At 43.7% G+C, this 13,172-nt stretch overlaps 1 protein-coding gene and 1 long non-coding RNA gene across 6 annotated transcripts in view; one reads left to right on the forward strand and one right to left on the reverse strand.

The window, feature by feature from the left end:
* Positions 1–13,172, forward strand: part of fbxw8 (F-box and WD repeat domain containing 8) — a 301,601-nt gene that overhangs the window by 176,846 nt on the left and 111,583 nt on the right. The window lies entirely within an intron of this gene.
* Positions 1–13,172, reverse strand: part of LOC140408884 (uncharacterized) — a 315,648-nt gene that overhangs the window by 162,996 nt on the left and 139,480 nt on the right. For both annotated transcript variants that reach the window (XR_011940232.1, XR_011940231.1), the window contains exon 2: positions 1,744–1,822. This is a non-coding gene — a long non-coding RNA (uncharacterized lncRNA). The remainder of the gene's footprint in view (positions 1–1,743; positions 1,823–13,172) is intronic.

Consider the following 13,172-nt stretch of genomic DNA (forward strand, 5'->3'; position numbering starts at 1 on the left):
CCAAGATCTCTCTGCTCCTCCACATTGCCAAGAACTCTACCGTTAACCCTGTATTCCGCATTCATATTTGTCCTTCCAAAATGGACAACCTCACACTTTTCAGGGTTAAACTCCATCTGCCACTTCTCAGCCCAGCTCTGCATCCTATCTATGTCTCTTTGCAGCCGACAACAGCCCTCCTTACTATCCACAACTCCACCAATCTTCGTATCATCTGCAAATTTACTGACCCACCCTTCAACTCCCTCATCCAAGTCATTAATGAAAATCACAAACAGCAGAGGACCCAGAACTGATCCCTGCGGTACGCCACTGGTAACTGGGATCCAGGCTGAATATTTGCCATCCACCACCACTCTCTGACTTCTATCGGTTAGCCAGTTCGTTATCCAAATGACCAAATTTCCCACTATCCCATGCCTCCTTACTTTCTGCATAAGCCTACCATGGGGAACCTCATCAAATGCCTTACTAAAATCCATGTACACTACACCCACTGCTTTACCTTCATCCACATGCTTGGTCACCTCCTCAAAGAATTCAATAAGACTTGTAAGGCAAGACCTACCCCTCACAAATCCGTGCTGACTATCCCTAATCAAGCAGTGTCTTTCCAGATGCTCAGAAATCCTATCCTTCAGTACCCTTTCCATTACTTTGCCTACCACCGAAGTAAGACTAACTGGCCTGTAATTCCCAGGGTTATCCCTAGTCCCTTTTTTGAACAGGGGCACGACATTCGCCACTCTCCAATCCCCTGGTACCACCCCTGTTGACAGTGAGGACGAAAAGATCATTGCCAACGGCTCTGCAATTTCATCTCTTGCTTCCCATAGAATCCTTGGATATATCCCGTCAGGCCCTCAAGTCTATCCTCAAGTTTTTCAAAATGCCCAACACATCTTCCGTCCTAACTAGTAGCATGGTATAGATAGTAAATTTAAGTTTTTCTTTGTGTTTAAGAACTGTTTAACTTATAATTGTAAAGCTATTTTCTTTGATGTTAATGTGATTAATTCTGTGATTAAATTGGAATTTGTTTTACCATAAAGGATACCTGTTAGTCAGAGTCATCACTCCTGGGGTGAAGTATCCTTTCCTCACAGTTTTCCAAATTTAAAATAATACTTTGGGGTTCTGGTCCAGTATCCTAACCCATCCCACTATGGGGTAGCTGAGGGCCCCCCTCTCAGGCCCCACCGTTTGGCAGTGCCCCTTGGCATCCTGCTAGGTTGGCACTGCTGGGGTGCCAGGTCCTGTTCCCGACCACTCAAGGGCTCGAATGGCCTCCACCCCCCCCCCTCCCCCCGCCAGTGGCATTGTAGCACAAGTGGTTAGCACTGTTGCTTCACAGCACCAGAGACCTGGGTTTGATTCCCAGCTTAGGTCACTGTGTGGAGTCTGCACGTTCTCCCCGTGTCTGGGTGGGTTTCCTCCAGGTGCTCCGGTTTCCTCCCACAAGTACTGAAAGGCGTGCTTGTTAGGTGAATTGGACATTCTGAATTCTCCCAAACTGGCGCCATACTGTGGCGACTGGGGGATTTTAACAGTATCTTCATTGCAGTGTTAATGAAGCCCACCTGTGACACTAATAAAGATTATTATTATTATCATGTCTGGTCTCTGTTGATGGAGGCAATAGTGGTTCCCACTGGTCTCACGCTGCTTCAGCAGGAACAGTGAATGCCGGGTGACTCTGGCTAACACCCAGAAATGCATACTTAAATTAATTTAAATACTTACTTAAATATGCGAGTCTGGTTTGCACCCAGCGAGGGCGTGTAACAGATTGCGTCTGGTGCCACAGGCCTGGAACGTTCTGCTGTGTACAAAAACACAAGAAAATTTGAAATAATACATTATCTGTCCAGAAGTGATTGGGGCTCAGTTTTTCTTTAGAGTTTATCTGCAGACTTGGTTACTGACTTGATAGGAATGTAAACACCAAAGTACAAACTTTACTTGATGATTAACCCATCTTAATTAAATCCTAAATATTACAAAATTATGCGATTAGTTCTGACATGATAATTTTCTTTTGTCTTGGTAATAGGAGTGAAGGATTTCTAGATGGTTGCTTTGCATTGGACAAGAACCAGTAGCTTATCAGATATTCTCCAAACTGATTATGGCAGTGTATCATTACTGAGCTGTAGCCAGTGGCAATTATGATCTGTTTAAATATCTATGGATCTTATATTAACCCAATGTGTATCTAAGAAAATAATTCTGATTTGTTTTGGGAAAGCTTTAAATATTTTCCTTGCTTTCAATTGTCTTTATTTTCAGTATGAATGCACTTGTCTATGGATTATTCAAAAGTTTTGAGCTGTTGTTTCCTTCAGTTCAAAGCTGAAGGGTTGGATGGGAAGGCAACCAACCCACTCCCAATGCAGTGAATTGGCACTTTAAATATTATATTACGGCTAGGTATTTTATTGCCATTCCCTGTAAGAATTTTAACAGCAGAGTTTCTTGTGCCCCAGGTGAGGGAGTGCTGGATCAGGAGTAAATGCTTTTCCACTTACCTGATGGATCCAGTGCGCCTGTTTAGAAAACCGCCTGCGATTGAAACCCATCCAGCCATTCTCAATCAACCCCCTCCCCTACCTCACTACTAAGGTTTCCAATGTCCACCACCATCCTCTCTACCCTGTCACCCCCTCCCCCCCCCAGCCCAATTCCCCATGGGCAACTCACCATATTCCCTGTTGGACTACAAACTAAGCCTGACAATTGGGCTAATTACAAGATGGATAAATTGCTATTTAAAACTCCACAGCATGTGGGGGAACCACTGTGCTCTGCCAGTTCTCCTGCACCAGGCAGGTCAGGTACGTTAACATTAATCATTGAGAAGCCACAACTTAGAACAAATTGCTTAATAATTTACAAATATGAAGCCTTTACAGGACTACCATAGTATTGCAAACAGAATTTTCCAATTTAGAAATAAGTCTGATTTAGTATATGGGTTTCCTGCAAATGGCCATCTAAGTCCACTTTAAACAAAACATTTACCTTTGTCAACATACTTTGTTACGCTCAGTACAAACATTAGGGTATTGGATGTTATGGACTGTAATATACTTTTTGAAAGTGGGTGCAAAACATGTTAAGATGGCTGCAACGTAACATGGGACTTATGGGCATTTAAACTGTGAACAGTATTCGTTCCTGTGGCCAATATTTAGTTAAACATGGGCCTGAATAAAGATACTTCCCAGCCACTTGTGAAGTTTAAACATCTCAATGTTTAAGACTGAACCAGTGTTTGAGGAATATGAAATCTCTAGACTGATGGTCTCGGTGCCAAATTGAACAAGGGAGAATATTTGAGCTCGAGCTGGAACAGTGATAAGAGTAAATAACCATTGTCAACTGCCATTGCATTGTGGGGGTCTGGAGTCCAGAAGTGTTGACAAACTAATTTTCAGGGACTGCAGTATAATACAACCTGAACAAAGCAAATCTGGCAAACATCCAAAACACCAGAATCATCTGAAACAGCTGAACCATCAATGCTAAAAGTCTTCTAATGCAGCCAAGTTACAGTCCTTGTTCCAGCTTCCAAGTCCATTCTGGCTGTTTGTCTACAAGAACCTTCATAGCTTCATGAGAATCCTTTATTTCTAAAAGAACTTCAATCCAACTAAAGTATCAACTCAACAAAGAGGATAGCATCCCTGCATCGACATAGAGACTTAGTTATAATTTCCATTTTTATAATTATGGCTTTAACTTCATCAGTATCTAACCTTTGTGTGTGTGATAGGCAGAGTGAGATGAATGATGGAGACATTGCGTTTCAAACATTCGGGCAAAGGGTGACTTACAATTTGGGGGGCCGGCGCTCCTTCTTTGAGGGGTCCCTACATCACGCCCAGACATGGCGGCCCCTTGCAATGATGTCAAGCTTGTCCCAATGATGTCAAGCTTGTCCCAATGATGTCAGGCTCGTCCCAATGATGTCAAGTCCCAGCTCCAGTAATGTCAAGCCCCACCCTCAATTACATAAATGCTCTCCTGACCCTCAGCTCACACAATGCAAGGCGCAGAAACCCACAAACATTAGAACACAGAACATACAGTGCAGAAGGAGGCCATTCGGCCCATCGAGTCTGCACCGACCCACTTAAGCCCTCACTTCCACCCTATCCCTTGTGCTACCGTGCTGCCCACACGGTAATTGTTTAATTACTGTAGTGCCCTTTAACTTATGACAACAACAAGCCTGTAATGCAATTGACTAATTGAAATCCAAGTCTACCTGTTGTCAGCATGACGGTAAAGATTGTAAATATTGCAATCTGTAGGACAGCACGGTGGCGCAGTGGATAGCACTGCTGCCTCACGGCACCGATTAGCTGTCCTTTGATTAGCTGTCCTTTTGCCTTCCTCAGCCCTGGCCTGGAGGTCGAGGGTCGAGAGTCGCCCTGCTGCTCCCCTCGATGGCCATTGACTAGCGACAACATCTTGTCTCGCTGAAGGCTTTGAAGGCTTGCACCCCGAAGTTAGTCGGAAACCTCACTTTTGCCTCCGGCTGCCTACCAGCCGAATGTCACAAACCTGTCTGCTGTTTCCTCGGTGAAATTTCAGAAACCTCGCACCAATTCAGGCGATCCGTGACTGAACTGCTCTCGGTCTCCACCACCTCGCAATGTCTGTTTTCCCTCTCTAAAGGAGAGTTCACCAATCAAAACCTGATGTTCTGTATTGCCTGCTGATAGGCTCATCTTGCCTAATCAGCAAATTCAGGCCCCATACTGGCACGCTGTGTATTTCACTGCAAGTTTGCTTCTGCATACAGGGCAAGTGTGTGATAAGAACTAACCCTTTATTTTTTAAATTGCCACAATTTCCACAAATATATTCGGATTATTGACTGGAAGGAACCACACATTCTGTCTGTATCACAATTAAATTTAAATTAAATTTAAAATGTTTTATTGTCACAAATAGGCTTACATTAACACTGCAATGAAGTTACTGTGAAAAGCCCCTCGTCGCCACATTCCGACGCCTGTTCGGGTACACTGAGGGAGAATTCAGAATTCTCAGCTGATACGGGAATTGGGCCCACGCTGCTGGCCTTGTTCTTGTGGCCATCACAAACCAGCTGTCTAGCCCACTGAACTAAACCAACCTCTAATCTAATTTAGCACTTTGTGGTATTACTTGTCATCTTGCCACATTTGCTGAGTATTTAGTACCAATGGATTTTAATGGATAAGGAAAAACTAGAAGTGTGTTTTAGTGCATGAGGGCCAAGGTGTAGGCCCCACATTCAGCTTGGAATGTTGGCCCATGTGTTAATCCAACACTGATGTAGTCATTCGGTTGTTTAACTGTGCATGTTATTGAAACTGTTTTAATGGGAAACCAAAAGCTACCAGGGAATTGGATTAAAAATACAATAAATCAGTCTATTTTAATTTTGGCAGGAAATCAATAACTTAATTTACTGTGAACATACTCATTCTATTTGATCAAGTATGCTGGAGTTTAAAAAAGCTCCCTGAAAATGTTAAAAATGGCAGTGTGGGTGGGGGGTGGGCGGGGGGGGCGGTGGGGGGGGGGGGGGGGCGGCGGGGGGGGCGGTGGAGGGGGGGGGGCGGGGGCGTGGCGGCGGTGGGGGGGGGGAGGGGACGGCGGGGGAGGGGGGGTGGGGGGGGGCGGTTTAGCTCAGTTGGCTGGACAGTTAGTTTGTGATTGAGAGCAAGGCCAACAGCATGGGTTCAATTTTCATACCAGCTGAGCTTACTCATGACGGCCCCACCTTCTCAACCTTGTCCCTTGCCTGAGGTGTGATGACCCTCACCAGTCAGCTCTCCCCTCAAAGGGAAAAGCAGCCTATGTCATCTGGGACTATGGCGACTTTACCTTTATCTGTTACTATGCGGAACTGTTTTGAAAGTAAACTTGCTTAAGATAAAAGAATACATTCACCATATACTAATATTGGATTTAACACACAATTCTCGCTGTAAAGTTTGGAAATCTACTTATAAACAATTCTATAGTGCATTATTCATCAATAATTTTATGCAGTTTTATGACCAACTTCATCCAGGAATGTAGGCTTTGCAGGTTAACATGGAATGAACTACAATTTTAAATTACAACCTTATTTCAGAAATGGATTTCTAATTTTAAGCAACACGTTGAGGAACCAACTGGAGAACAGGCCATACTAGACTGGGTATTGTGTAAAGAGAATGGAATAATTGGCAATCTAGTTATGTGAGGCTCCTTGGGGATGAGCGATCATAATATGATAAAGTTTTTCATCAAAATGTAGAGTGACATAGCCAATTCTGAGACAGAGTCCTGGAAACTACGATGGTTTGAGGCACGAGCTGGTTATGATGGACTGGGGAACATTACTTAAAGGGATGACGGTGGATAGACGATGGCAAACATTCAAAGAGTTCATGGGTGAACTGCAACAATTGTTTATTCCTGTCTGGCGCACAGGTACAACGGGAAAGCTGGTCAAACCATGACTTACATGGGAAATTAAAGATAGTATTAGATCCAAGGAAGAGGAATACAAATTGGCCAGACAAAAACAACAGACCTGAGAATTGGGAGCAGATTAGAATTCAGAAAAATAATACTAAGGGATTGATTAAGAATGGGAAAATAGAGTACAAAAGTAAGCTTGCGGGGAACATAAAAAGTGAAGAGAAAAAGGCGGGTGGAGACAAATATAGATCCCTTAGAGTCAGAAACAGGGGAATTTATAATGGGGAACAAAGAAATGGCTGACCAATTTAAATACATACTTTGGTTGGGGAACACAGGGTTTCATGAGTCGGAGGAACTGAAAGAAATCAACATTAGTAGGGAAATGGCATTGGGGAAATTGAAGTCTAATAACTCACCAGGACCTGATAATCTACATCCCAGAGTAGTTAAGGAAGTGGTCCTAGAAATAGTGAATGCATTGGTGATCATCTTCCAAGATTCTATAGACTCTGGAATAGTTCATACATATTGGAGGGTAGTTAATGTAACCCCACTATTTAAAAAGGTAGAGAGCAAACGGGATTATGGACCAGTCAGCTGAAGTTGATAGTGGGAAAAATGCTAGAATCCATAAGACAAGATTTACTAGCAGAGCACTTGGAAAACAGTGGCAGGATTGGACAGAGGCAGCATGGATTTATGAGAGGAAAATTATGCTTGATAAACCATCTGGAATTCTTTGAGCATGTAACTAGACAGTGGATGTGGTTAATTTTGACTTTCAGAAGGCTTTTGACAAAGTCCCAGATCAGAGATTAGCATGTAATAATAATAATCTTTATTGTCACAAGTAGGCTTACATTAACACTGCAAAGAAGTTACTGTGAAAAGCCCCTAGTCGCCACATTCCGGCGCCTATTCGTGTACACGGGGAGAATTCAGAATGTTCAAATTGCCTAATAGCATGACTTTCGGGAATTTGGAAGGAAACCGGAACACCCGGAGGAAACCCACGCAGACATGGGGAGAACGTGCAGACTCCGCACAGACAGTGACCCAAGCCGGGAATCGAACCTGGGATCCTGGCGCGGTGAAGCCATAGTGCTAACCACTGTACTACCGTGCTGCCCTAAAATTAGAGCACATGGGATTGGGAGTAGCGTATTTATATGGGTAGAAAACTGGTTGGCAGACAGGAAGCGGGATAAGCGTGTCTTTTTCCAAATGGCAAGCAGTGACTAGTGAGTACCGCAGGAATCAGTGCTGAGACCTCAGCCATTCACAATGTATATTAATGATTTAGATGACAGAACTAAATGGATTATCTCCAAATTTTGCAGATGACACAAAGCTGGGTGGAAGGTTGAGCTGTGAGAAGGATGCAGAGATGCTTGAGTGTGATTTGGACAAGTTGAGTGAGGGGGCAAATGCATGGCAGATGCAGTATAATGTGGATAAATGTGGAGTTATACACTTTGGTAACAAAAATAGGAAGGCAGTAATTATCTGAATGGCTATAAATTGAGAAAGGGAAATATGCAACAAGACCTGGCTGTCCTTGTACACTAGTCTCTGAAAGTAAGCATGCAGGTGCAGCAGGCAGTGAAGAAGGCAAATGGTATAGTGGCCTTCATAGTGAGATGATTCGGGTACAGGAGCAGGGATGTCTTGCTGCAATTTTACAGGGCTTTGGTGAGGCCACACCTGGAGTATTGTGTGCAGTTTTGGCCTCCTTATCTGAGGAAGGATGTTCTTGCTATGGAGGGAGCGGAACGAAGGTTTACCAGACTGATTCCTGGGATGGCAGGATTGACATTTGAGGGGAGATTGAATTGGTTAGGATTGAATTCGCTGGAGTTTGGAAGAATGGGGGTGATCTCATAGAAACTATAGAATTCTTACAAGACCAGACAGGGTAAATGCAGGAAGGATATTCCCGATGTCAGAGGAGTCCAGAACCAGGGATCACAGTCTGAGGATAAGGGGTAGACCACTGTGGACTGAAGTGAGGAGAAATTTCTTCACCCAGATAATGATGAGCCTGTGGAATTCTCAACCACAAAAAGCAATTGAGGCCAAAACATTGTATGTTTTTAAGAAGGAGTTAGATGTAGCTCTTGGGGATAAAGAGATTGAAGAATATTGAAGAAAGTGGCACAGTGGTTAGCACTGCTGCCTCACAGCTCCACGGACCCAGGTTCAATCCCGGTCTCAGGTGACTGTGTGGAGTTTGCACTTCCTCCTTGTGTCTGCATGGGTTTCCTCCGGGTGCTCCATTTCCTCCCGTAGTCCAGGTTAGGTAGATTGGCCATGCTAAATTTCCAATTTAGTGTCCAAAGGATTAGGTGGGGTTACAGGGATAGGGTGGAGGTGCAGGCTTAAGTAGGGTGCTCTTTCCAAGCGCTGGTGCAGACTCCAAGGGCCAAATGGCCTCCTTCTGCACTGTAAGGATGCTATTTCAATATGGGGGGAAAGAGGGACAGGTTGCTGAGTTGGATGATCAGCCATGATCTTCATGAATGGCAGAGCAGGCTCGAAGGGCTGAATAGCCTCCTCCAGCTCCTATTTTCTATGTTTCTAATTGCATAGCATATTACTTTCTTGCCTTAAGCTGAGTAGTTTTTTTTTAATGTAAAAAAACCTGTAGGTAAACATTGGATCATCTGTTCCATATCTTGAGGATGTTGCTTCAGAATAGCTCCATTTAACTGGATTGAGAATTTTGATTCTAAATATATGATTGGATAATTTAGATTTGCATATCCAATAAGATGACTTTGTTTCTACACAGCTGCCGCTGGGTGAAGTTGGTGCAGGTGCCTGGATCGTCCTACTGGGAAACATTAGGGAATCACTGACATCACTTTGATCATCAGGCAGCACAATATTTACTAACTCTGTTTAGCACATGGTTGTGTTTATTTTCTAAAAACGAACGTCTTCATCATAATAAGACAAGTTAGAACTGAATCAAATGTGAAATAATTAATTTTCTGTGAAAAATAGTCTGAGCAAAATATAAAAGTCATTGAGGGAAAGGAAGAGAGTATCTTCTATTTTTACACAAGGTGATATATATCGAACAGTTAATGAAATTCAACTTCCTTGCAATAGTACCCCTAATTCTTTCTATTTAACCCTATTCTTTTCTTTGTTATTTCTTTCATTCACCTCTTCAGCTTACCCTATATCCCACCCCAGCCTTTGCCTAAGAGGGTAGGCAGACCGCAATCAGATAACTTATTTTGATGATAGATACATCCCCTTTGAACAAGAAGAAATGGCATGTGTGCTAAAAATATGTAACTTCGCTAAAGAGGTAGAGATTTATTCAGGTGACTGGAATCATTTTTGTTGTGTCAAATTCACATATCAAAATTAAAACTCAGATTGCTGTAACAGCCAGTCTTAAAACAAATATCCTGCTTGGCACGAGTACAGGAGTGCATGATCAGATGGGTCTGCTGCAAACTTTACAGATAGATGATTTGGCTTCTGTTCAAAGATTACATCATTTAAAATAAGAGTAAAACTGCTCTTCGATTTGTCATGCATTATTCATACACAAGTTGCTTTGTTATTCTTCCTCACCATTTACTGTATGAATTATTTCATAATTTTTGCTCCCTGGACGATACTTCAGAGAGTCGTTGCAGACCCATCAACGACACTTAAGTAGTGGTTCTCTGATCAGCCTCCCGTCTTAACAACAATGGCAATCACAATTGTTATTTTTCTAAATTTGCACTTCATACGAAGTATTTCAATGTCCCAGGATATTTTTTTATATAAGCAGCTATTATATTGTAATATTTGCCCTTTCTAAGATCTCATCTGCTTGACATTCAACGATTTATAAATTCGAAGTCAAGATAGGGAACATCAACGATTGGAGCGGCAAAGGTACAACAGTATCACCCGGGGGTTTTAGGACAGTTGTTATTCCAGGAACAACCAGCTTCGAGATTTCCACTGCCATACTATGCCATGCATATCGGAGAATATTCTAACTGCAGCAGAAACAACGTCTATCACAGTATGATCCTTATTTTGTATCTATTTTCCGTGACTATTCTGCAAAATAATCAGTTTGTAATCCCAAATTCAATTTGTGAAACAGTGCTATTTCTGCACTAATTGCATAACTGCCCTTCTTTCAAGGCTTCGCTAAAATTAATGCCAAGTGTATGATGGCCATAGACCTGTAAACAATATTTAAAGATCACTTATTTTGAATGTATTGTACTTGGCTGTTGGAAGAGACAACTGACAGCAACTATGAGGTTGACCCTACTGGTTTTAACTATTAAGCCAATAGCACTTAAATATATAGAGCCAAGCATAGACTTCGGGGAAATGCAACTCCAGTTAAGCAGAATTTATTTTTAAGGATATATTTAACTACAGAATCCTGGATCAAAATTGCAATACCCTCCATTTAATTCAGCTTCTACGGAGTGGTGCCATTCACCCAAAGGTAGCAGCACAATTTAGATGGGTTCTATGTAAAGGTTCTATTTGTTGTTTTCCTCACCGAAGTGACAAATGAATAGTTTGTGGCATTTTTAAAATAAATATATTTTATTCTAAACACAAACAATAACATACACCAACAACAATCCATTGTAGACACAATTTGTCATTTTTCCCCTCCTAAACTATCCCCATTCTCCCTCTCCTCCCCCCTCCCCCCCACCCACCCATTGGCGACAACAGATCCTCAAACAAGGACAGAAATGGCCTCCATCTTGCAAAAAGCCCCTCCTCCCACCCCCTAAGGACAAACTTAATATTCTCCAGACTTAAGAACTCTTATAAATCACCAATCATGCCGAGACCCCCAGCAGTGCTGCTGACCTCCAATCAATAAGATTCATCGGAAGGCAGTCAGAGAGGCAAAGACCACACATCGGCCCCCTTCCCCTCCAGCAGCTCCGGCAAATCAGAAACCACAAAAAGCGTCACGAAAGGACACGGCGATATCCTCACCCCCATTATCTCTTATTTTTTTAATATAAATTTAGAGTACTCAATTACTTTTTTCCAATTAAGGGGCAATTTAGCATGGCCAATCCACCTAACCTGCACATCTTTGGGTTGTCGGGGTGAAACCCACGCAGACATGGGGAGACACTCAAACTCCACATGGACAGTGACCCAGGGCCGGGATATGAACCCGGTCCTCAGCGCCATAGTCCCAGTGCTAACCACTGCGCCACATGCGGCCCTACCCCCACTGTCTCTGACAAGGTCTTGAAATCCGCTGCCAAGAAACCCCCCCAACTTTGTGCACCCCCAGAACATATGCGCATGCTGTGTCCAGCCCCTTCCCACATCTTTCGCACGCATCCTCCACCTCCGGGAAATCCCACTTGTACGGGCGCGGGTTATATGTGCCCTACCCATCACCTTAAACTGTAAAAGGCTCATCCTATCTCAAGGGTGAGGTCGAATTGATCCAGTGCATTATTTAACTCCAGACCACCCACCCAAGCTCAATTCCTCCTCCCACGTCCGCTTTACCCCCGAAGATGCCTTCACCATCTCAACCAACTACCTGTAAATATGCCCAGTTCATCCAGTGTTCTTTTTAACAAACATTTTATAAGGCATTTATGGTTTTATAACAAAAAAAGATACAAATACAAATGTAAACATAATTCAGTACGTAACACCCCCCTCCAACCAACAGCACACACAATTCCCAAGTCCCTCCCTCTCTCGCTGATCCTGACTAAACTAAACTAACTCCACCCCACCCCCCTTTATTGTATCTGCTAACATTTAGTTTTCCCGGCATAAGTCGCTAAACGGCTTCTGCCTCCGGACAAAGCCTAACATTGATCCTCTCAGGGCAAACTTAATTTTCTCAAGCCTGAGAAACCCGGCCATGTCGCTAACCCATACCCCCGATTTCAGGGTCTCCGAGTTCCTCCAGGATAATAGGATCCGTCTCCGGGCTACCAAGGAGGCAAAGGCCAAAACGTCAGCCTCTCTCGCCCCCTGTTCTCCCGGGTCGTCCGACACTCCAAAAATTGTTACCTTTGGACTCGGTGCCACCCTCATTTTTAGCACCGTGGACATGACATCGGCAAATCTCTGCCAAAATCCCTGAGGCTTCGGACATGCCCAAAACATGTGGATGTGATTTGCGGGCCCTCCCGTACACCTCACGCACCTGTCCTCAACCCCAAAAAACCTGCTCATCTGGGCCACCGTCATGTGTGCCCAATGAACCACCTTAAATTGAATCAGGCTGAGCCTGGCACATGATGAGCACTTCATCCAGTGTTAAAAACCTATCTAACAGCGTGTGCTTTGGCAGCTGAGGGAACAAGGGCAACTCCTTCTGTGCAAAGCCCCAACCTGAAAATATCTGAACTCACTCCCCCTTGGCAACTTGAATTTCTCCTGTAGATCCGCTAGCCCTGTAAACCTCCCCTCCACGAAAAAGTATTTTACCCTCCCTATGCCTTCCCTTCATCAGCTTCCGTACATCACGTCCATTCCCCCCCCCCCCCCCCCCCCCCCCCCCGGAATAAGCCTATGGTTCCCACATATTGGGGCCAGTACCGACATCTTATATTAAAGTACTGTCTCAATTGATTCCAAATTTTGAGAGACGACCCAACGACGGGACTAGTCTACCTACCCGGAGCGGGCCCCTCAAGCTCATCCCTGCACATGAAGCCTCCTCCACC

The sequence above is a fragment of the Scyliorhinus torazame genome, chromosome 1, assembly GCF_047496885.1.
Source record: "Scyliorhinus torazame isolate Kashiwa2021f chromosome 1, sScyTor2.1, whole genome shotgun sequence".
NCBI classification, from domain to species: Eukaryota; Metazoa; Chordata; class Chondrichthyes; order Carcharhiniformes; family Scyliorhinidae; genus Scyliorhinus; species Scyliorhinus torazame.